The 25,590-nt window shown below is 36.2% G+C and overlaps 1 protein-coding gene across 1 annotated transcript in view; it reads left to right on the top strand.

Annotated features, from left to right (window-relative positions):
* LOC114240739 (uncharacterized) overlaps window positions 1-25,590 on the top strand; it is a 106,799-nt gene that overhangs the window by 28,882 nt on the left and 52,327 nt on the right. The window lies entirely within an intron of this gene.

The following is a 25,590-nucleotide window of genomic DNA, read 5'->3' as shown; positions in this document are numbered from 1 at the left end:
AGCACAAAATATCGTTCATCGGAATAGGATGAAAGACAACTTACATTCTTTCCCAGGATCTAAACTATATGCATACTGAATTTCGACAATATCGATTCAATCGTTTTACCGTGAAAGTGTAATGCGCAAAGCTAGCTTGGTATTAAAATAAAACTTATTATATCTTTTCTAAGATTACGAAGTATAAAAAATAAATTGTAATAAATAACCTTTATACGTCAATAAACTTAAAAAATCAATAGAACCGAGCCATTGTACAACTCAATTTATATTTCTTATATTGTATACTTTATCCATCTATTGAGCATTTACACTTCTATTATATATTCTATCTTCTATCTTCTTCTTCTATCTTCTGTCTTCTATCTTCTATCTTTTATCTTCTTCTTCTATCTTCTATATATATAAAAATGAATTGCTGTTCGTTAGTCTCGCTAAAACTCTAGAACGGCTGGACCGATTTGGCTAATTTTGGTCTTAACTATTTGTGGAAGTCCAGAGAAGGTTTAAAAGGTAGATAAATATGAAAATGCTCGGAATTAAATAAAAATAACAATTTTGTTTTCCTTTTGATGTGTCCCCCGTCAGACGGATTCCTTTTGTTTGTTTTAAGTTTATTTTATACAAAAGTTTAGGTCTTTTATTTATCGATTGAGGCACTACGAAGTCTGCCGGGTCAGCTAGTAATAGATAAAATAAGAGACTAGAGAATATAGAACATTACGGTGATGGTGGGATCGCGGTCTAAATTATGTAAATAACCGTCGCAATAATTGACGCACCTTCCGAATACAGTTACCAAATAATTAAATCGCCGTAACGTTCAGAATGGATATCGGGACAATAGAATGGACCTTTAGCTGTGACAAGGATCTAATTAAAATAGTTTGCTGTCTCAAACTGCTTTACTGACTTCCGTTTCAGCTCTGTTTCAATGAGGACGAGCTGCGGACATGACACTCATTGAATTTAATATTATCTCACAAGATTTATCTTCGTCCAAGTTTATGGGACTATGTGAAATTATTTGAATTGACTCAACGATTTAAACGTACGTGTTACTCAGTAAAGACAGCTTTTTTCTTTTTTATTGCTTAGATGGATTTGATGAGCTCACAGCCCACCTGGTCTTAAGTGGTTACTGGAGCCCATAGACATCTACGACGTGAATGCGCCACCCACCTTGAGATATAAGTCTCAAGTATAGTTACAACGGCTGCCCCATCCTTTAAACCGAAACGCATTACTGTTTCACGGCAGAAATAGGCAGGGTAGTGGTACCTACCCGCGAGGACTCACAAGAGGTCCTACATCCAGTACAAGAGGTCCTACCACCGCCTAGTTTGTTTTATAAGAATCTATTAATTTTACACCCAGTCGTGCTCAGACGTCCTTGTGTCTGTTTCCTTGTGTCATTTCTTAGTGGATATCGATGTTCATCTTTTCGATATATCCAGGCCCAAATAATCAAAGCTATCTCCTTTATGTTTCCCTGTCTTTGTTGTGGTTTTTACCCTCTAACCTTAGAAGACATAAGGGTCTGTTTTTTTTAATTATTCTGTAAGGAGAACATTAACTAATTATTAGCGTATTTCTTGTTGTTTCGCAAGCAAGTCTGTGTGTGCGAAGAGCCAATAGTGCTATTTGAAAAGATGTAATTAAAAAATTATGGCACAAAATGTTGTCAATTGGAAAAAAACCGTAACTAAAAACAAACATAATCTTCTCTCGCCCTAATGATCTGGTCAGGATATTGGGCTAAAGTTATTAAATTATATTGGCATTGGTCCCTTCTGCGTGTCCAATATGAAAGTTCTTCAAGTCGGTGAAAATTACATTGAAATATTTCGTCAAATAGATACAGATCAAGCCAATAAAACCGAGCTAAAAAGAATCATTTTACTCAAAGATTAGGGGCTACGGGTATGACCGACGGGCCGATCAGAGGACACGGAGACGACTCGTTCAGAGAGGAGGGGGGTGATCTTTTTTTATTTATCAGTGGAGTATTTTCGTTTCAGCAGCACCTAAGTTAGCCACGTTATTTTTATTTAGTTAGGGAAATGGCGTGATTGATGACCACACGTGTAGGTTCCACTGTCACGCCTATTGTTGCTGCGTAGCATGTGCCTTCTTGTACGAAAGAGTAGGGAGCTGAAAAAATAATGTGAAAAAAAGATAAGTTTACATTTAAAATATTTTGATAATTTTACAATGTGAGTTTTAAATTTTTTATACGCATTATTCTGAATTTTTAAATTAGTTTAAATTTTTAAACATAATTGTAATTGTGTTTTAAATCATCAACTAGTATTTAACTGTTTTTTGAATAATTTTTGAATTCGTTTACAATGGTAAATGGTTTTTTAAATTGCTAATTTTAACAAAGACATTAGGTGTGAAATAAACCATAATCCTACATGCGGATTGTTCACAGCTGTTGACAATATTTTATTGTCCCTCATTACATTTACAGTTCTTGGAGTATTGCAAGGATTTACTCAAAAAATATCCTATAACATGATCTTTGGCAAACTTAATGAACAATCTTTGAATATTTATGCACTTAAAATAAATGATTAAAGCATTTCTTGAATATTTATTTTGAATTTTCAAAAAGTTACGTGTTTCGTCTATTTCAATTTATGTTTAACAAACTAAAGAGTTTTAAACGCGGCGTACTAAGCATATTTTTACGAGAACGTATAAAAACCATTATATTTGGTTATTTTAAAACTTTAGAATGAATGAACATTTTTATCTACTAAACATATGCGGATTAACATAACAATATTATGTATTCTTTCATGAGAGGGCCTAAGTATTATATATTTTTGAACAATATTAAGTATATATTGGCGATACCTCAGGGTTTTCACACATAAGATCTATTACGATGAAAATATCATACAAGTCTATGATACGTTAACATTGCTTCTCTCTTTCTTTTTCTTCACCTTTTCCCACTAGGTGGTTTCGGCACAGCTAATTTTTCTGTTCCATTCTCTTCTATCAACTGACAGCTCAACACTCACTCCTCTCTCTCTCATATCGTCATTCACACACTACATCCATGTCTTCTTCGGTCGTCCTCTTCCCCCTCTACCTTTCACTACCATTTCCATACATCTCCTAGTCACATGCATCTTCTCTCTCTACGCATCACATGTCCATAGCACGCTAACCGTCCGCTCTTTAATTCGTTAATTAGCGGGCCTACTTTCACACTTCCACTGATGTACTCGTTATGTATACGTTAACATTGCTTGCTCATTACAAAAAGCCATATCTTAGTTTTTACACAATTTTGTGACTTGATACTTCTTTTATACAAACAAATCGAATTAATGCCAAATACTTTATAAAATGTAGCTTAATATTTACCATAAATAATTTAGTGATTTTTACATGACTCTGACATGAATTTATTTTACATAAATTACTTTTAACTTTTTTAAGCTAACATTATTATTATCCAGACTAATAGATGGCGTCAACAATTTGATTTGCATAAACAATTACAATACTTAATCAAAGTATTAATGTTAGTAATAACATCGTTTATTATTAATATTTCAGAATTTTTACAGTCATTTGTGTTTTTAAACAAAAAGAATTACATTAAACTTCTGAACATTTTCACATCAAAACAATGTCGACTAAATATTAATAATGGTAGAATAGTAGTTTCATGTTACTAATAACAAATAAATAATAACATGTAATAAAGTAAAATATAAATCATGTTAATTATTGCCAATAATGGCGGTTGCGTCCATATATATGTAGTATTAGCGACCCGCCCTCGCTTCGCTTCGGAAGCATTACATTTAATATTGACTAGCGGCCCGCTCCGGCTCCGCTCGGATCTTTAACAAAAATTTCAACGATATTTGACGTTGATTTATTTTTTTAAATAAAAGAACATTTCTTGTGGCATAACTATAATAGTCAGACATATGCTGTCGCGATACTTTTCGTACATAATAATGTGCTCTACAAAGTCGTAGTACATTATTTTATTCTATCATCAATAGTTTTCGCAGAGCACACGCTGTAAAAAATATTTTAGGTAATTTTTTTACACCTTGGGTTACATTATTGGAGATTTAGTAAGGATCGAGTTTTTTTTCAAAAAATATTATAGCCTATGTCACTCGGGAATAATGTAGCTTCCAAACAGTGAAAGAATTTTTTAAATCGGTTCAGTAGTTTCGGAGCCTATTCAATACAAACAAACAAACAAATCTTTCCTCTTTATAATATTAGTATAGATAGGCGCAATGTTACGCGCGTTACGACAATAACTGCGGGTGACACCGCGGGGCGAAGCTAGTCTAAAAAAAGTAGCCTATGTTACTCCTTATATCATCAAATACCTATTAGTGAAAGTACCGTCAAAATCGGTCCAGCCATTCCAGAGATTAGCGGGAACAAACAGAGAGACAGACAAAAATTGTAAAAAATGCTATTTTGGTGTATGTACCGTATATATATTCATATGCATGTAGTAAAAGGCGGTTATTTCAATATTACAAACAGACACTCCAATTTTATTTATAGACTAGCTACCGGCCCTCGCTTCGCTTCGGAAACATTAAATTTTAATATTCATGATAGCTGAGTCCCGCAATGTTACCAGCGGTACGACAATAACCGCGGGTAACATCGCAGGACTCAGCTATCATCGTAAGCTAAGTATCCTAAGTTACTCCTTATATCATCAGCTACCTATCACTGAAAGTATCGTCAAAATCGGTCCAGCCGTTCCAGAGATTAGCCGGAACAAACAGACAGACAGACAGACAAAAGTAAAAAAATATATATTTGGATATATGTACTGTGGTATACATACGTACCCATTAAGTAAAAAGTGGGACACTCCAATTTTATTTATATGTATAGATATTACTACTAGCATTAAGATGAACTGTGAAAGTGATGGCCTATAAAAAATATGTAAAATATTCACGAACGATTTCGAGAAAGATGGACGTCAATCAGTAAAATCAGGTGTCTCTGTATATTGAAAAAAAGTAATATCAATAGAAAGGAGGTAACTAAAGTAGAGTAATAGAACATTAATTAAAGTTTTTTAGTATTCATTTCTGGTCCGTCTGTTTGATTATTCGCGATCATCTCCGGAAGTAATGAACTTCGGAAGTTCATGTAGTTATTATCACAGTTAGATAGGAATTAATTTGGAAGAGAATATATTCGTGTTACATTAATATCGAAAGTTTCAGTAAAAGTTATTAAGATTCTTAAACTTTACTTTTGCAGTACGAAATCTTAGAAAAGAGAATAAACTAATTTTTTTTTATTGCCCATGTAGGCAGACGAGCATACGGCCCACATGATGGTGAGTGGTTACCGTCGCCCATGGACTTCAGCAATGCCAGGAGCAGAGCCAAGCCGCTGCCTACCGCTTATTACTCTCCACAAGCCTCGTTTGAAGAAGGACATGTCATAGCGCTCGGGAAACACCATTGAGGGGAGCTCATTCCATAGCCGGATGGTACGTGGCAAAAAAGATCTCTGGAAACGCACTGTGGATGACCGCAGTGGCTCCAGGTAGTATGGATGAACTCTACTCCGGTGGCGGGCAGTGCGATGGCAAAAACGAGATGACGGTATCATCTCGAACAATTCCTCCCGAGCACTCCCCATGGAACATACGGTACAAAATACAGAAGGAACCGAAGTCCCTCCGCAGACCCAGAGGTTCCAAGCGATCCGTGAGAATCTCCCTATTACGCTTTCATGCTCTAACCATTGAATCGATATTGACGAAATTCGGTATGGATTTAGTTTAGACTCTGGGAAACAATATAAGCTCTCTTTCATCCCGTTCCGATCAACGAGTTTTTGCTCACGCAATTTAAAGTGTCCACGCGAGCAAAACTGAGGATAGAAAGTTAGTCGTCTACAGTACCCGGCGAAAAATATTGCACATCGACTTTGAAGAGTGACGATCGACTAATTTCAGCTTTGTCGAGTGCTGTCTTTCTCTCTCTCTCTTTCTTAATGCTATATAGTCTAGAGCAGTGATTCTCAACCACTGTTCCGCGGCACTTTTGTGTGCCGCCAAATTTCAAAAGTGTTACGCCAAATTTTGCGAATATATAATAATGTTAATATTATTAAATTATATAATTTGAAAAGAAAATATTTTAAACATGAATATATATTTAATTCCACAAAAAAAAATTATAGTATATTTTAGTTTATTTCGTATATTAAAATTTTTTGATAAACTAAATAACCAGTATGTTGTAGTAAGTAAATAATTTTTATCTTTTTTTTGTGTGCCGCCAAATTTTGAAATCGTTAAATATGTGCCGCAACAAAAAAAGGTTGAGAATCACTGGTCTAGAGCATTGAATCAAATTTTGTACTTGTTTTTTTTTAATATGCAATACAGAATGTTCTCTTCTGTCTAACTTAATTAGTTGAGGTAGAACGTTTTATGGACCTATAAGCATAGATACTGTCATCTGGTCTATTTATGTGACGAAGGAGTCATACTTTATACAATACTTCAATTTCAATTTCCAATTCTGAATTCAATTTCCTGGTTGATATGGTCCATCAAATACACAAAAAATGCGCGCTTCTTACTGATAATTTTATTTAATAACATTCGTTGGCTAATTAAAAAAATCAACCGAGGTAAAACATCCATCAATTCTGACCTTTCCCCAATAGTTCGGACCCAATAAACTGTAACAGTTTTTCCCAAGTTATGACAAGTTTCGATATGTTGATTAACAAACTTTGGCCTCAGTCCCCAAAGGCCTAAAAGCCGAGGGGATCCGATTCCATTGCGAGGAAATAATTTATAGGTATGAGATTGTAGGATAGTTCGCTTAATATTTTGCCATAGTACAAGTCACGAGCGATTTTAATGAATGTATTTATTTATATTGTTTAAGATTATTTTCACAATATTTATGACAACTCTACACAACAATGAAAACATTGTGGACAGAAACAATTAAGATAGAACACAAATAATTTATTACGTGGGCTTCATTAATAATAAATTATACTATAAAATGTATACACTAACAAAGTAATGAAATTTTATCACGATGTGAGCAAAGTCTGAGACCTACAATAATGTTACGCCGGTAAGAGTAACGCCATCCATCGTCAGATAGCGGAAACACACATCGAAGCTAATCTGCCCAGAATGTTCTTGATACATCTAGGAATGTCGTATAGACCATAAAAACATTGCAGAGATGGCATGTTAGTAATTGGATCCACTCGAAGCGAAACAGCGAACGGATCACCTGAAGCGAAGCGGAAGAAGTGAATTAAGAATTTTACAGTGTTCTGTGAGTGTTTTAACTGCTGATATAGTTTTAATTTGTACGTCGGTAGAACTTTTATTTATCCCGAACCTCAGTGCGTAACAATAACAAACAAAATTAGAATTACATAATGTAACGACCTTCGTACTAAGCCGGTTAGAATCATGAAAAAGAGTCGTTGTTATAAAGATATCTATCTGATGATCTTAATAGTATATCAAATATGTCTACTAACAGCCACGCCCAGCTGCAATCACGCTAATTGTACGAAACACAATTTGTTGAAACTACGCGTGTGTCATCTGTACTGTGAGTTATTTTGCCTAAAAAAATTCATTTAAGTTCATACAATACGTTGAACAAGTTCATTTGCGGTTTGATGAATGTTGTGACAGTACTTGAATTACGAACAAAGATTTGATTTTATTTTTAAATTAATTTATAATTGAGCTTCTCATTTTATCATTTCTTATTTTGTGAACTACATATGTAATCTATGATAAAAGAGCCCGGCTCGCACGCGACCTCATTATTTTAATATTAATTGTTATACATTGCGTGTAATCTATATATTAATACGTGAAGCAAAAACTTTGTATCCCTTTTTACGAAAATTGCGCGGACGGAGGAGTATGAAATTTTCCACACTTATAGAAAATATAGAGAAGAAGTGCACAATGCTAATTTTTTTTTAAAGAATGCATAAAAGATACATTAAGTCAATAAGGAAAACATTACACACACTACATACCATGTATTTGACGCACACACGCATGCATACTATTTATTGTCAAACTTTTGTTCTTGACGTCTGTTGTCAAATTGAGAATAAGTATTGTTTGTCTTTGTTAATATATTTTTTATAGTATAGTCTTGGCGAAATTTGTGATTATACAAGTATAAAATACAATCATAATAGTGTACAAACTTACAATTCCAATTAATTATAGTCGAATTTCGACTACTGCGGGACCTCTAGTTTAAGTAAATTTACCAATTATAGCCGTATCATCACCTGTATTTGTTTTTCGAAACTCTGATATCCGGTAAGATGAAGAAGATCTTCGCCTTTGTTGTCGTGAAAGGTAGATGAATTTTTATCCAATGCTAGGAACACCAACGAAGCCATTGATTTTTATCGGAGCCCGTTAAATCACCTCGGAAAAGAGTACGCCAACCTTTAATATATTATAAAAAAAAACATTAATAACATAGGTTAAAACATGGAAAATAATGTTATTGAAGGCACATTGAAGACTTTCATGAATATACGTAATACATAATAAATCAAACAGCTTTGAAAAAAGTATATCGTACAAATTGAAGCCTTCTATCGTGACATGATTTGATAGCGTTGTACTTAGGTTGTACTCATATTTATTTTACACAAATCTGATTTTTAGGTCAAAATTATCGTTGCGACAACGATTTTTCATCCAAAAGGAATTAATTAACAGAAGTAGTTTAATTTAGTTTTCCTAAAAAAAAAAAAACCATTATAATATCGACATTGAAAACTAGAGTCGCTCTTTCTTACACTTTGGAGCCGTGTTTAGTCAGGTGTACTGAACAATAGCACAGCTATTTACTCAATCACGCGAATGGATTTCTTTTTTCGAAGACATTTTCATATTCCGACGTTTTTATATGAATTCACCGTGCAAACGTTTATTATCTGACTGGCGTTTCGCACTTTATGAAAATTATTAATGAACACTGCTTTTGTTACGGAATTTGGATTAAATTATATTTCAAATTGTATGCTATTCTCTCGAGCTAAGTAAGTAATTAACTTAAACTAAGTCATATTTGATATTTCAAAATATCATATTTTATGACTGATTTGATTTTGTTGCTGTTTTTTTTTTAATAATTACAACTACGAGTCGTATGTATTTAGTAGGGTTGTATGCATTGAAATTTTGATAGATATATTTAAAAAAAAGATTGTTCTCGATTTCATTTAATTTTTTCTTTGTTATAGTTTAAAACAGAAACAAGAATTAATTGATAGGTAATATTATAGAATTAATTGATAGGCAATATTAGGCAGCTTAATATTATCACATCAACCTCATATCTAAAGGAAAATAGCGGCGTAAATTGTGATCGTCTCCGGTAATCATTTACCACCAGATGGGCCATAAACTCGTACCGTAGACTGGTTCTAAACTAATTACCCTGAACTGTAATGTGTTTTTCACGAACCCCAGATTCGATTCCCGGTCGCAATCAACATTTGCTTTAAAGAAGATGTTTTCCCATAGACATAGCCCACTGAGTTTCTCGCCAGATCTTCTCAGTGGGTCGCGTTTCCGATCCGGTGGTAGATTCTGCGAAGCACTGCTCTTGCTAGGGTCAGTGTTAGCATCACTCCGGTTTGAGCCCCGTGAGGTCAGCTACTAGTTAAGGTTACGCTGAAATAGCCTCTCAAGGCTATTTGCTTAGGTAGGAATAAAAAGTGTTCGCTCTGTGAGTATATTTGTTGTTAGTCTCATTTGCCTACACATATTTATACTGGGTACATCCTGTACCTATGACATAGGTTGTAAATTTGGGCTTGGAAATTCTTAGATGATCATTTAAAAGTATATTATATGCATTTATATACTTGTATATAGCAACAACAAACAGAAGCGAAAACGTTGAGCGTTCGATTGTCGCGAAAAACCGGTGAAAAACATCACAAACAACTCTGTAAGCTGTTTTGTGTAACTCCGGGAAAACTTGCCGGCACTGTCTTTGATACTAAAAATTGATGACTTCCAAACTCCATCCCCTTTTACCAGAGATGGATTTAGATGGACCGGCCGGAGGAGGTGAGGAGGTATCAAACGGAGCGCTTGCACAACCATAAAATACCTATGGCACTTTTATCTTACGCTGTAACAACATATTTTTTTATTTTTTTTATTGCTTAGATGGATGGATGAGCTCACAGCCCACCTGGTGTTAAGTGGTTACTGGAGCCCATAGACATCTACAACGTAAATGCGCCACCCACCTTGAGATATAAGTTCTAAAGTCTCAAGTATAGTTGCAACGGCTGCCCCACCCTTCAAACCGAAATGCATTACTGCTTCACGGCAGAAATAGGCAGGGCGGTGGTACCTACCCTCGCGGACTCACAAGAGGTCCTACCACCAGTACACATGTACACAGTAACATATCTTTGAAGAGTTTGTTGCTTCTCGGACACGTGGCTTCTTCAAGAAGGGTCTTGAAAAATTATAACTGTGTTGGCATCGATACCATGGATGCATATTTTGATTGATAGAAATTGAAATTATAAATATAAAAGTGGCTTTAACTTTCTGTACACTAAACGCAAATTTTGTAGGTTTTACGTATGTAAACGTTCCCAATATTTAAAAAAAAACCTAAATTGTATTGATTTAAAATTTCGGGTATGTATTTATAGAAAAATTCAGATTAGTCTCAAATTGTGAAAAAATTCGGTATTACTGTTAATTTACAAGATCCGACGAGAATAGAAGTCTTCGCTCTGTGTACGTAATATTCTTTAAGAAACACTTGATTCAAAGCCAGAGTACGTCCCTGGTACGTTTTTATTTCTCATCTGTGAAAAACTTTGTCCTGAATCTGAGATTATATACCACTTTTCCGTCCTCAAGTAATTTGTTTTGTTTAGTTGACAGCGATAATGTTAGACTTATTTTGCTCCAGATTTTTTTATTTACGTCAGTAAAATATCAGGTCAAGTACGAATATAACGTTATTCCAACACCACTCTGACGAAACAGAATGTTCTTGAAAGTAATAAATTGAATTAGATTTATTCATCATCAATTTTAGGCAATTTTGTGATTGGACAATGTGTGACGTTCCGCAGATATTATAGGATGATTTCGATGAGAAAGAAAACTTATTATGAAGAAGAAAATTTTAAAATATTCGTTTCCCAAACAAATTATTAACATTTGAATTTAAAACTAATCGTATAATTACTAGAAGAAAATAATTCAGAAATCCCGCTTAATAAATATATACATGTATACACATACTTCATTCCGTTTCCGGTATTGAAAGTGTCAACACGTACGCTAAAGACCTCCGCGTGAAATAACTTATAAACAGTGCAAAAATAGTGAATACAACACTATTCCAGTGACAATCTAATAAAACGAAGACTATTAAGTTACTTAGAAATAAAAATCAGTGCGGGCGATTACTTACTACGAAAATAAATAAATTCATTCACTGTCATTATAACCTAAAAAGTGATAATAAATAGAATAGACTCGTCACTTACATAGTGCCAACCTTACAACATCTCATACAGTGTCAGTCATAGATTATACACTTAATATATTCGAGTGTCAGTGACGGTAGTCGATATCAACATCGGGGCTGCCAGTAAAATAATTAAAAATCTCTACAAAAAACAGTGAAAACACCACAAAACTAGAAAGTTACCAGAGTAGTAAACCAATATGGATAAAAATATGGAATTACTTCTACGTAAACTCGAAGAGAAATTAGATAAACAAGCCGACCAGATAACAAAGGCGGTAACTAAGAACGTCACAGAAGCTATAGACGAGAAAATAAATGCGATAATTGAAGAAAATAAACTCCTCACAAACAAAGTATCCGAACTAGAGTTGAAAATTAAATCCTTAGAAAGAGAGAAACGAAAAAACAACCTCGTCTTCTTCGGAGTAGACGAAATAGGAAAATCCGAGCGAGAATTAGTAGATTATATAAAAGATACCATAGAAGACCTAGGAGTGCAAATGAACAGCCAAGAGATTAGTAACATATATAGAATCGGAAGAAAGACGGAAAACAAAAACCGACCAGTCGTAATTTCTTTAACAACCCTGTGGAAGAAGCATCTTATACTCAAGAACAAGTCTAATCTCCCGTCAAATATATATGTTAAAGAGGATTGCTCCAAGGAAACTCTGGAAAGGCGCAAAAAACTACAATCCCAAGTGGAAGAAGAAAAAAAGAAAGGTAACATTGCATATCTAAAACATGATAAGCTCATAGTAATAAAACCGGACGACAATAGCAGAGAAAAAAGAAGGCGAGAACCCTCAGATTCTCCCAATCAAGCAACACAGAAAAAAATCAGTACAAGTAATTTAGCCAGAAATACAACCAAACCAAGTACTAAAATACAGAAAAATGAAATTATAAGACCAAACATACTGAGTTATATAGAGAAAACAAGATCCGATACCTGCCCCAATACCCCAAAAAATTAATTAAGGCCCTAGAAAACCGGAAACAAATAGAAACGGCTAAAACAATTAGACTTAAGCAAAAACAACGAACAAATTGTCTCCCACAACGGCTGGTCTCCGCGGTAGCACTAGACCAAAACCCTCCAGCAAAAAGAAACGAAACATTCCACATTGCAACACTCAACACAAGAACTCTGCGAACACAGGAAAGCCTACTTGAACTGGACAAGGCGTTACAAAATATAAAACTGGATATCCTGGGAATATGTGAAATGAGAAGGCTTGATGAAAAAATAACTGAACGAAACAACTACATATTATATCAGAAAGGTGAAACAGCAGGCCAAAGAGGTGTGGGCTTCTTAATTAAAAAATCATTGAAGAACTTTATACAAGAACTGATAGGCATTTCAGACAGAATAGCAATACTCAACATTAACTTACCAAGATACAAAAAACCCTGGACAATTATACAAGCATACGCACCCACAGAATTAGCATTGGAAAGTGAAAGAGAGGGATTTTACTGCACACTATCTGATATTATAAAAAAATATTATAAGAACTTTCTCATAGTCATGGGTGACTTTAATGCACAAGTTGGCTGTAGAGAACCCGGAGAAGAACTGATAATGGGCAAACATGGATTTGGAAAGAGGAGTGCAAACGGACATCGACTAATTGAATTTTTACTACAAAATAACTTAACAATACTAAATTCGCTCTACAAAAAAAAAACCCAAAACCAAGTGGACTTGGATATCACCTGATGGCAAATATAAGAATGAAATCGATTTCATAATAACTAACAAACCAAAGTTTTTCCAAGATACACACATTATTCAAAACTTAAATTTTAATACGAACCACCGTATGGTACGTTGCCGTTTAGAAAAGCATCAACCAAAAAGAAGTAGAAATAATATTAAAAATAAATTGACATTAGAACAACACAAAGAAAAAATAGATTCATCGTCCATCAACACACTGAAAGAAATAGTAAACTCGAACAGAAGTGTCACAGAAAAATATGATCTCATGGTCACACAACTGTCAAAATTGAGGAAAGTAAATGCAACAAAAGATGTGAAGTTTGGTGCGAAGACAATGGAGCTCCTGGAAGAACGAAAAGTACTTATAACAGACAAATCAAAAACTGAAGAAAACCGTAAGTTAATATCTAAACTGAGCAAAGAGATTCGGGAAAGCATAAGAAAGGATAGGAAATTAAGAAGAACGAAAAAATTAGAAGATGAAATTCTAAGAACAGGGGGAACAAGAAAAGCTTTTAAGGAATTAAGAGAACATGGAGTGGAATGGATACCAAAACTAAAAAGCAACAGCTCCAAACAAGCAACAAATCGCAGAAAAATTCAGAGTCTTGCTACAGATTACTATCGAACTCTTTACTCGGACAATGACACCGACCGAGAAAAGACCGCCGTTAACGATCCTAGTACGAATAATAAAAAAGTACCACCAGTACTCTTGCAAGAAGTACAGAAAGCCATCATGTCTCAGAAGCCAGAAAAATCTCCAGGACCCGACAATATATCAAATGAGCTGATTAGAGGTAACGAAGAAGAAATAAGCCCAATCCTAACCAAGCTATTCAATGATATTGTAACAACAGGTGTCATCCCAAAACAATGGAATGAGTCACATATCATCCTCCTCCATAAGAAAGGAGATAAAGATGATATTGGCAACTACAGACCAATCAGTCTAATATCAAATGTGTACAAAGTCTTCGCAAAAGTAATTCTAGAAAGAATAACAAGGGCTTTAGACGAAAACCAACCGATCGAGCAGGCAGGATTTAGAAAGAACTACAGCACTATAGACCACATCCACACAATCAAACAAGTTTTGGAAAAATACAATGAATACCAGAAGACTTTGTATATCTGCTTTATAGACTACTCCAAAGCATTTGACAGTATAAAACACAAATTTATTTGGCTGAGTCTAAAACAACAAGGAGTGGACGATATATATATAGAACTAATCAAATCCATCTACAAAAAAAGTAAAAGCAGTATTAAATTAGAGTCAAAAGGAGACCCCTTTCCAATAAACAGAGGCGTAAGACAAGGTGACCCGTTATCTCCCAAGCTGTTTAATGCAGTACTGGAATGCACATTTAGAAGATTAAACTGGGATAACTATGGTATTATAATCAATGGAAGTCGCCTCAATCATTTGAGATTTGCAGATGATATTATCTTGCTAGAAGAAGATCCTAAGAAACTTGAACACATGATTAAAGAAATAGTAGAAAAAAGCAGAGAAGTAGGGCTAGAAATTAATGCAGATAAAACGAAACTAATGACGAACTCAACAGAAAGGAACATAGAGGTAAACGGAACCAAGTTCGAATATGTGAAGGAATTCGTTTACCTAGGACAAATTATATCTTCTGAAGACTCCATGTCCAAGGAAATAAACAAAAGAATAGCATGCGGTTGGAAAAAATACTGGTCCTTGAAAGAGATAATGAAGAATAAAGATCTAGGTATACATATTAAGAGAAAGACTTTCAACACTTGTATTCTCCCTTGCATGACTTACGGATGTGAGACATGGACACTAACTGACAAACATAGAGAAAAACTTGCTAAAACAGAGAGAGCAATGGAAAGAAGCATGTTGAGTATCAGACTTAGTGACAGGATTCGAAATTGGGAAATAAGAAGGAAGACAAAAGTAACGGATATAATAACTCGTATAGAAAATCTTAAATGGAGTTGGACAGGACATATGCTACGTTGCAAAAAAAACAAGTGGAGCAAACAAGTTACTTTATGGTATCCAAGAGGGGACACCAGAAGACAGGGGCGACCAAAAACGAGATGGAGCGATGATATACGCCTAACCCTAGGACCATACTGGACCAGAGTTGCAGAGGACCGAGCCCAATGGAGAGAGCTGGAGGAGGCCTATGCCACGAGGCACGCCGAACTCCGAGATATACTATAAGAAATAAAATGTAAAAAAAAAAAAAAAAAAACACAAAAATGTTAAATTTCATGGTTGTAGTTCGGAAATATAGGGCTTTATTATTATTATTATTATTATTATTATACACATACTTACATACTTAATGCTTAGTAGATACATGAGCTTAGCGTGCTTTCTCGGAACGAATTATCTACCGTTAGTGTAACTTCGGATATCAAAGGTGACTCTAGATTAATAATGAATTTGTTATTGAGAAATAACGATTTCGAATTTACCGTGCGTGATATTTTCATCAGGCTCTCGGGAGCTCTGTATTTGTGTTAGACAACGGCAGGTGCGAACAACAATTAATTGGTGATTTATTCATTTGCGAATAGGAAAACAAGTAACTGATCAAACAATATGAACCAGGTCATCGCGCTAATACTCATCTCGATTTTTTTAGTTCGTCCCCTCTCGCGCAATTCTGAGAATTTTAGTGCTTAGGAAAATAAGAAAAATTCACTTTGAAGTGTATATTTACCCTCCAACCTTACAACGATAAACGAATCTTTTGGTTATATTCAAATTTTTCAGTATGTTAAAAATTTGAATTGGCGCGTAACCGCAACGATGCAACGCAATAACTGCAACACGGTCTTCTTTAAGCGTCCACTCCATATTTAAAAATGAGTACAATTCTAAAAGTATACATTTTTATTTTCATGAACAATTCGAAATTCGAATTCAATAAACTTGTTGATCGAAGCCTCCAACAGATATTACTGCGACATTGATGTCTTATTTCTAAGCGCGTATTTTGCGAACACGTGCAAAAGATGGGTGTTAGTTCTTGTAATCCTCACTGGTGAGGAATAGGTCACTGAACACGTGTATGATGAACGAACTTTGATTATTTCTGCAAAGCAGTTGACCGTTACGATTCGAAGAATGGAACAGCTGTTGTACAAAGCGATCGAGAATTCGATCTGATGTCTCGACGTGGATGGTTATTTACGTTGTTGTCTATGGACACCAGTAGACATTCAATAGCACGTGGACTCTGTACGGCATCGTAAACTAAGCACTGTCAAAGTAAAAAAAAAAACATTCTAACACAAAAAGCAATTACAGTGAAACAGTTTTCCTTAAATGGCCAAGATTAGATTGCGGATAAGGTGTCCTGTGATTTTCCCTGATTTCCTTCGCTCTCGTCTTTTCATCGAATATCTGTAATATTACCCATAATGGTAATAATCTAAAAAAAGAGTGGGCAATATTTTTTACGGATTCGTTATTATTTTAAGTAAATAAGAAATTACGAAACGATGTTTTCAACTAGATATTTTATAATAACATTTTGAAAATCTGTACGTGTATTATTTGATTTCATCTACATTTTTCAATCATTTCGTTTTCCGGTTTTCCTAAAATATAAAATACAATAATGAACTGTTGCACCAGGAGTAGTGTAACGCTAATTAACCCTGAAAATATAAATGAATAATTATGGTGTGGTAGTTGACAAGTTGAATATATATAACTAGTCAGGTCATAAGTACTGTCACACAGTAAAAACTTTTCTTTTAGAATGCTGGCCACAAAAAAGTTTATTGAATTCGAATTTCAAATTGTTCATGAAAATAAAAATGTATACTTTTAGAATTTAACTCATTTTTAAATATGGAGTGGATGCTTAAAGAAGACCGTGTTGCAGTTATTGCGTTGCATCGTTGAGGTTATGCGCCAATTCAAATTTTTAACATACTGAACATTTTGAATATAACCAAAAGATTCGTTTATCGTACCATCAAACGATACAATGAAGACTCTAGTGTAGATGACAGGTCAAGAAGTGGTCGCCCTCGGTCTGTTAGGACTCCAGCAGTGATAAAAGCTGTGAAGGCAATTCAAAGAAATCCCAAACGTAAGCATAAACTGTTGGCCCTTCAGATGGGGTTAAGCAGAACCACGGTGAAAAGGGTGTTAAATGAAGACTTAGGGCTTCGGGCATATCGAAGAAAAACAGGACATCGTTTGAATGCTCGTCTAATGAACCTGAGAGTGAAGAGATGCCGCGCTTTGTTGAAGCGGTACGCGAGAAAAAATTATCGGGAAATTCTTTTTTCGGATGAAAAAATTTTTACCGTAGAAGAGAGCTACAACAAACAAAATGATAAGGTGTACGCACACAGTAGTGAAGAAGCGAGCAACCGTATACCGCTTGTCCAACGAGGTCATTTTCCATCCTCGCTCATGGTATGGTCGGGAGTTTCTTATTGGGGCTTAACAGAGGTACATTTTTGTGAGAAAGGTGTAAAAACTAATGCAGTTGTGTATCAAAATACAGTCCTGACGAACCTTGTGGAACCTGTTTCTCATACCATGTTCAATAACAGGCAATGTGTGTTCCAACAAGATTCGGCGCCAGCTCATAGAGCGAAGAGCACACAAGACTGGCTGGCGGCGCGTGAAATCGACTTCATCCGGCACGAAGACTGGCCCTCCTCCAGTCCAGATTTGAATCCGTTAGATTACAAGATATGGCAACACTTGGAGGAAAAGGCGTGCTCAAAGCCTCATCCCAATTTGGAGTCACTCAAGACATCCTTGATTAAGGCAGCCGCCGATATTGACATGGACCTCGTTCGTGCTGCGATAGATGACTGGCCGCGCAGATTGAAGGCCTGTATTCAAAATCACGGAGGTCATTTTGAATAAACTTTAGTGTCATAAGAATCTATGTTTTGTTAAGTTCATTTTGGTATATGAATGGTTACATAATGAATAAACTTGTTTCAATTATTTTACATTAAACATGTGACAGAATTTATGACCTGACTAGGTACATAGAGAGAGAGAGAGAGAGAGAATATACTTTATGGCACACCAAAACACAATTAACATTTAAAATTATAAATTCCGTTAAAAAATGAGAAAGTTAGAATATAACATTGAAATTAAGGTTAAGGTTTATTATCGGGTTTTTTATTGTTTACTTCGTTACCGATATTTTACTTCTCCTGTTTCACGGACGCCTAAGGTGTTATTCGTCCCCAGGTCAATATTGTGGTAACAATAAAAACACAAGATTAATTCATGAAAGTAATTGTAATTATAACTACGACTCGCGAAAGCCGAATAAAATACTTAGAGAATTATTTCAAACTTTGACAAAATTTAACTAATGACGTCACCCCGTTATGTGGAAGATAGATACTGAGATGTTCAAACTACCGCCTTCTCAAATTTAACTTGTTATGTCATTTATAATTATTAATTTCGATGGTTTTCACGAGAAAGTATTTTTAGGTATATCCCGTGTATATTTGAATTTTGTAATCTCATTTTCAAGCACTGGAATACGATTCAGCTGCAATTTAACATTCTTCAGTTTTGAATGGTCAGGAACTATACAATAAAATACCACCACTGTGATTTAGACTCGATTTTATAACTCTGTTTCTATAATTTGATGAAGCGTGTTGCGGATAATAATATGTACTTTTAGGTTATTAAACTACCTTGCATATTGATTATTTAAAAAAATAAGAAATATATAACATGATTACACATAAATTAGTTATCTATAAGCAACTCAAGCACTCAACAAAAATGTTTACGGGCATCGGCCACTAGATGGCTTCGCTTCGATTAGTTTCTCATTGCTCCTGTAGATGGCATACATATTACCTATTAACATATTACCTATCCTGTATTTTATTTTTAATGAAGTATTTTGAAAATTTTCCGTAACCACAAATTGATAAAATTGAATCAATTCGTCTAGAACAAATAAAGACTTGTATGATTTTTTTTTATTATCTGTGTTAAGTTAAACAATAATTAAATTCCTTAACTTTAACAACGTATCAGTTTAGGGGCATCCGCTACAAGATGTCGCTAGTTTCCATTAAAAAAATATTTGTCTTAAAGTATCGCAGTTTCAGGGCTCTAGTCATCTTTATTGAATCGTTTACAATGAAAATCTATTTAGGATATCATTAAAAAAACGTTGCAAATTATACATTTTTGAAGTGAAACTTCTTTAGGCGCATGAGGGTAGAATTTTTACAGAACGTCACGCAGGTATGCAACGGAAGTGACATCAAACTACTATTGAAATTAAGTACTTGTCAAATGTCAGTGGTAGTAGTTGTTGTATTTTTCTAACTGGAAAGGCAAATGTATCATACCATACGGCCTAATATTTTATATTTTTTTTGTGAAAAATGTTAATAGGAATTGAAATGAAATGAAAAGAATTTGGAACATTAATCAAATAGCATGAAATTAAATTAGTCAATTAAATTGGCAAAATATTAGTCATTTACAATTTAGAAATCTAAACATAATGGTACTGTCAACAATGAGATTTGAGATTGACACTACCCGATGATATGTAGGCGAAGTAAAATGTCCCTTAGAAATAAGGTGACACTCTACAAAACTTGCATACGCCCCGTCATGACCTATGCAAGTGTAGTGTTCGCTCACGCGGCCCGCACTCACTTAAAGTCATTCCAAATCATTCAATCCCGTTTTTGCAGGATAGCCGTCGGAGCCCCGTGGTTCGTCAGGAACGTCGACCTCCATGACGACCTGGACTTAGAGTCCACCAGTAAGTATATGCAGTCGGCGTCAATGCGCCACTTCGATAAAGCGGCACGACACGAGAACCCTCTCATCGTGGCCGCCGGTAACTACATTCCCGATCCTGCGGACAGAATGGAAAGCAGTCGACGTCGCCCAAAACACGTCATCTCGGATCCTCCCGATCCACTAACGGTGCTTCTAGGTACTTCAAGCACCGGTCACCGTTCTCGTCGAACCCGTCGCTTGCGACGAAGGGCTCGACGAGTAAATTAACTCTCAAACACAGCCCACTGAGTTTCTCGCCGGATCTTCTCAGTGGGTCGCGTTTCCGAGCCGGTGGTAGATTCTGCGAAGCACGGCTCTTGCTAGGGTTCGTATTAGCAACGTCATCAGGTTTGAGCCCCGTGAGCTCACCTACAAAAGTTAGGGTTACGCTGATATAGCCTCTCAAGGCTCTCAGCTTAGGTAGGAAATTAAAAAAAGAGATTGACATTTGACAGACTTTTGGCGGGAACATATCTTCCTTTTTCCCTTCCTATAAGTCTCCGAAATCTAAAGTTTTAGATTTGTATAAATATAAGAAAAAGTTTCACTTCTGACATGTGTACTTTGTACGCACGCACTTTTTTTTTAGAACGTCACTGAAACAGCAATCCAATGGAAAGAAAAAAGCAATGTCATACAAAACAGAGTTGAGTGATAGAACACGAAGAACAAAGGTCTGTACTTTATAATCCAGTTTAACTATTTTGTAAGCCGAGCGCTTACCCCGACAGCGTTGACTGACAGCGAGAAAAGGATTTAAGTTGCATTTCACTTGTTCAACTCCAGGGAATAGTTGATATCTTATAAGGGATTTTGTTGAGCTTAGGACTGAGAGTGTTTCAGTAAAAGTTATCTCCAAATAACACGTTTTTTTTTTTTTTTTTTTATTGTTTAGATGGGTGGACGAGCTCACAGCCCACCTGATGTTAAGTGGTTACTGGAGCCCATAGACATCTACAACGTAGACGCGCCATCCACCTTGTGATACAAGTTCTAAAGTCTCAGTATAGTTAGTGTAGTGAGTTAGATTTTTTTTAAATTTTTTCGTTGCTATAATCTATATTATGTGTACCATGTACTACTCTATCAAGAAAGTACCGGGAAAAGATCAATAAAACAAAAAAAGGTATTTTATTTAATTTTATTCATCCAAATTTAATTTATTACCCTTATGCTAACCCATAATCAAATCATCAAAATATTTTTAAACACTTTTTCCGGAGATCCGTGACTAGTTCTCCTTTATTTTCTTTTTATTGCTTCGATATGACCTCATGGCCCACCTGGTGTAAATTGGTTACTGGAGCTCACAGACCTCTCCAACGTAAATACCGCCACCCATCTTGAGACATGTTTTCTGATATCACAGTTTTACAATGGCTGCCCCAGCTTTTAAACTGAAACGATTAATGCTTCAGGGCAGGAATAGGCAGGTGGTGGTACCTATCCATGTTCACAAGACGTCCTACTACCAGTACATAATATCTTTTACCGAATGGAAACTAGTGCCAGAATGTGGTAATTTGAGTTTAAGAAAAAGAAAGAAATCGGCTGGAGCCATATCTGGTGAATATGGTGGGTGCTTGGTAGTATTTATTGAGTTTTTCGTTGCGGTACGCGGGCGCAGTTTGGGGATGTGCTGCCAGTAGGCTTGGGACTTTAGACGAGACGCAGGTACAGGTTGCGGGTTGGGGCGGGTTGTAGGTGTCTTCGGGTGTCGGAGGAGGGCGTTTGTCCAGCTCCGGCCCCTATGAGGAGGCAGTCTCCTTCCGGTGATGGTCACCGGGCGACCTAAGGGGGTTGAGGCTGCGCCGCACGCTACCGTCACTCTAGCGCCCTGGCACCAGGAGGACGGGATGACGCGTCGGCGGCTGCGGACTGCGATGCGGTCCGCATTTTCGTCGGCGCTGTCGTCGCCGAACATACTGTGGAAGAGCAACCCGGTCGGCGGTGTATCGCGTTCCGACCCGGCAGGCTGGTTTTGGACCAGCGGGGTATCCCGGAACACCAGCGGCAACGCCTGGGCGGCCTGGTAGGGCCGCCGTACCGCGGAGACCGACGTCGTTGGTCGTCGACTATCGCCTCGACGACCCGTCGGTCGGGCGTCCTCGGGGTGGCGCCGCATGTCTGGTTATAGTGTTGACCGCGGGAACCACCCTACTCTGACCGGGTTTTGACCCCGGACGGAGATCGGACGTCGGGTGTAAGAGTGCAGGGGAGTCGTTTAGTGGGTGGGCCCTAAAATTCCTTGGGCCCGCGGTCTGCTCTCAACACCTGCAGATCGTTGAGTCCCACATACCCCGCGCGCCCCCTAGGCGCGGGGACCTCGTAGGAGGTTCAGAACCCGGCCCAAAAAAAAAGGGTTGTAGGTGTCTTAATCGTCAGCGGCAATGGGTTTGTCCATGGCGATACAGTGAGCACCGGGTTTCGGCGGGCGTGGGCCGTATTTCGTACGATTTCGTTATTTTTTTAGTTGTAATGCCCTTCCATTCCGGGACTCCTACAAATTTTCCTTTCAGTGGGATCCCTGGTATTGGAGTCCCTCGGCGTTTGAATGCCAAGTTGCCCAGATAGATAAAAAAAGCCAGTTGTACAGCTGTCGGGCACATGTGCTAGAAAACATGCGAGCAGTCTCCGTTACGTTGTAGAGCATATCCACACGCAAGGGACAGTAACTATACTGCCGTTGTAACTATACTGAGACCTTCGAACTCATATCTCAAAGTGGGTGGCGGCATTTACGTTTTAGATGTCTATGGGCTCCGGTAGCCACTTAACACCAGGTGGGCCATGAGCTCGTCCACACACTTAAGCAATAAAAAAAAATACACGACGATGTGGATACGTCAGGTTCGCTTCAGATCGTTTAATTTTTCATTAAAGTGTATTTCAAAAAACCCCGTTGCTTCAAATACCATATCTATCTAAGGAAATCATAATTCACGCCAAGGACTTCATAATACCAGGAAAGAAAACTCGAGAATGCCGTTAAATATCCATGGAGTATCAAGTACAGTTACCCGACTCATTCGTTTGGTAAACGGGTTAGGTCCAAGTCGAGCTCGTCTCGCCCCAAGATTACTGCGACGAAAGTTGTAATAAGTTCCAGGAATTGAACGGCCCAAGTTAGAAGAACATAACGGAAAATTATAGTTTGGTAACTTTATTTATTTCTTCGCAATGGTATAATATAATTTGCGTTCATCATGCTTCTAATACAGTTGTTGTTGTAAGCTCAGGAACTTCGAAAGTACTTGTAAAATAAAACTGTAATCTATATATTAATATGTGAAGGAAAAACTTTGTATCTCTTTTTACGAAAATTGCGGGGACGGAGGAGTATGAAATTTTCCACACTTATAGAGAATATAGAGAAGAAGTGCACAATGCTAATATTTTTTTTTAAATAATGCATAAAAGATACATTAAATCAATAAAGAAAACATTACATACACTACATACCATGTATTTAACACACACACGCATGCATACTATTTATTGTCACACTTTTGTTCTTGACGTCTGTGGTCAAATTGAGAATAGATTAAATATTGTTTGTCTTTATTAATATTTTTTTATAGTGTAGCCTTGGCGAAATTTGTGATTATAGAAGTATAAAATACAATCATAATAGTGTACAAACTTACAATTCCAATTAATTATAGTCGAATTTCGACTACTGCGGGACCTCTAGTTACTATAAAAGAACATATATGTAGTTCATACGGGATAGTGGTAAAACCTTCATAAGTATGGTCTCTAATAAAGAGTAAATTCAAATAATCCCAGCGATTGAGTTTTGTTAGGTTCTGTCAATTCTTCTTCTTCTTTTTATCAGCCCACAGACGTCCACTGCTGGACATAGGCCTACCCCGAGCCTCGCCACAAAGACCGTTCCTGCGCTGCCTGGATGTTAGTTTTTGTTGTTAGCTGCGATGTTAGCTTTTGTTTCAATGTGGTGGGTATACTTAATTTTCTAAAATCTATAGGCTCCGGTAACCACTGAACACCAGATGGACTGTAAGATCGTTCTTCCATATATTTATACTGTAATTGATCGTTTAAATAGTTATAAGTTATATACAACTAGAGAGACTAGGTCACGAACAACTGTCAGTCATAGCGCTAATTATATGAAAAACGTTATATGATAGTTACTTGAAACCACCTACGCGTCACCTGTAGTACCTTCATAGTACTATGACGAAAAACTTCTTTAGAGTGCCAACAACAACTCTACCAAGCTTTATCATTATCAGATGCATGTTGGAATGGGAAAAAAAAGAAAAAAGGAAACCATACGACTTTTCTTTATTATACAAACAAATGCTATTTGGCAATATATTCTGAAAATAATCTTGTAAACTTTAAACTAGCTTCTTGAATATTTATAATAATCTAACATATGGTAAAGAGCATTTGAAAATTAAAGAATTTAATTTAAAAATGCCTTTGAAAAATAAAATGTTGCTATTAAGTCTCCATATAATTCAGTGAAATGAGGAGTTTAAGAAAAAAAAGGAATATTAGACTTAATCGCTGGATCACTATAAATTGCACCAAGCAACCTCAGAATTAGTTTACGCGAAACGTTACCGCCGTAGTCTTCCTGTTGTAGATACAATACCCAGTTTACCGGTTCATCTATTCCCGGATAAGCTTTGTTCGTTTCATATAAAACTTTCTTGTACTTTGTTTAATTTAATAGGGTGGACAAGTTCGCTTTTGGTTCATAACGCTCTGACGATTTCTTTTAAATTACATTTTTTTAAGATTTTTTTTTGTACGACATAACAAGGAATTGTTTTTTTTATTATAAAATCTTCAAAATTGTGCATATTTGATAATGCTGGAATCTCACATTGTAATCACGCATAGGCTACCACCACCTTCTATTTTTACCGCGAAATATTCATGGGCTATTAAAGAAAAGCTCTTAAATTAATAATAAAGGTAATTAAATAAACTTCGAACTTAAATTGATTAATCAGATTCTACCCTTTGTGTACCTATAGTTCTGAATCTAAAATCTTGACGTCATCCGCATTCTGTCATTGATTAAGCTTAATATAAACTTAGGTTTATCATTACCATCTATCTGAAGCGGTTTCGTCAATTTTCTCGTGATAATTTATATGAAAATTTTTCGTCTTAAATTTAATCAAAGATGTCTGCAAATTGATACGAAAAACATACTGGAAATTCGAGCGAACCAAAGCTACTTTACTTTTTCCTAAACCAAACACAGGTTTCACTCAAAGTTTGTGTTTGATCTAGAAGATATTTCAATATTCTAAAAAAAAAAAATATCGACGCTCATTATGAGTGAGAGCCTCTCAAGTGTCTTGAACGTCATCGTGAAACACTAGAGGCGAGCTATTCGGGGATCCAGTGGTCTCCGTTCAGCACTTGAGCCGCGCAAATGTAGCGATTTGTAATCAAGAAACGAGAACGTATATATTTTCATGCTGGAATGG

Source organism: Bombyx mandarina, chromosome 25 (assembly GCF_030267445.1).
Source record: "Bombyx mandarina strain Sakado chromosome 25, ASM3026744v2".
NCBI classification, from domain to species: Eukaryota; Metazoa; Arthropoda; class Insecta; order Lepidoptera; family Bombycidae; genus Bombyx; species Bombyx mandarina.
This window is presented reverse-complemented; position numbering and strand designations above follow the sequence as displayed.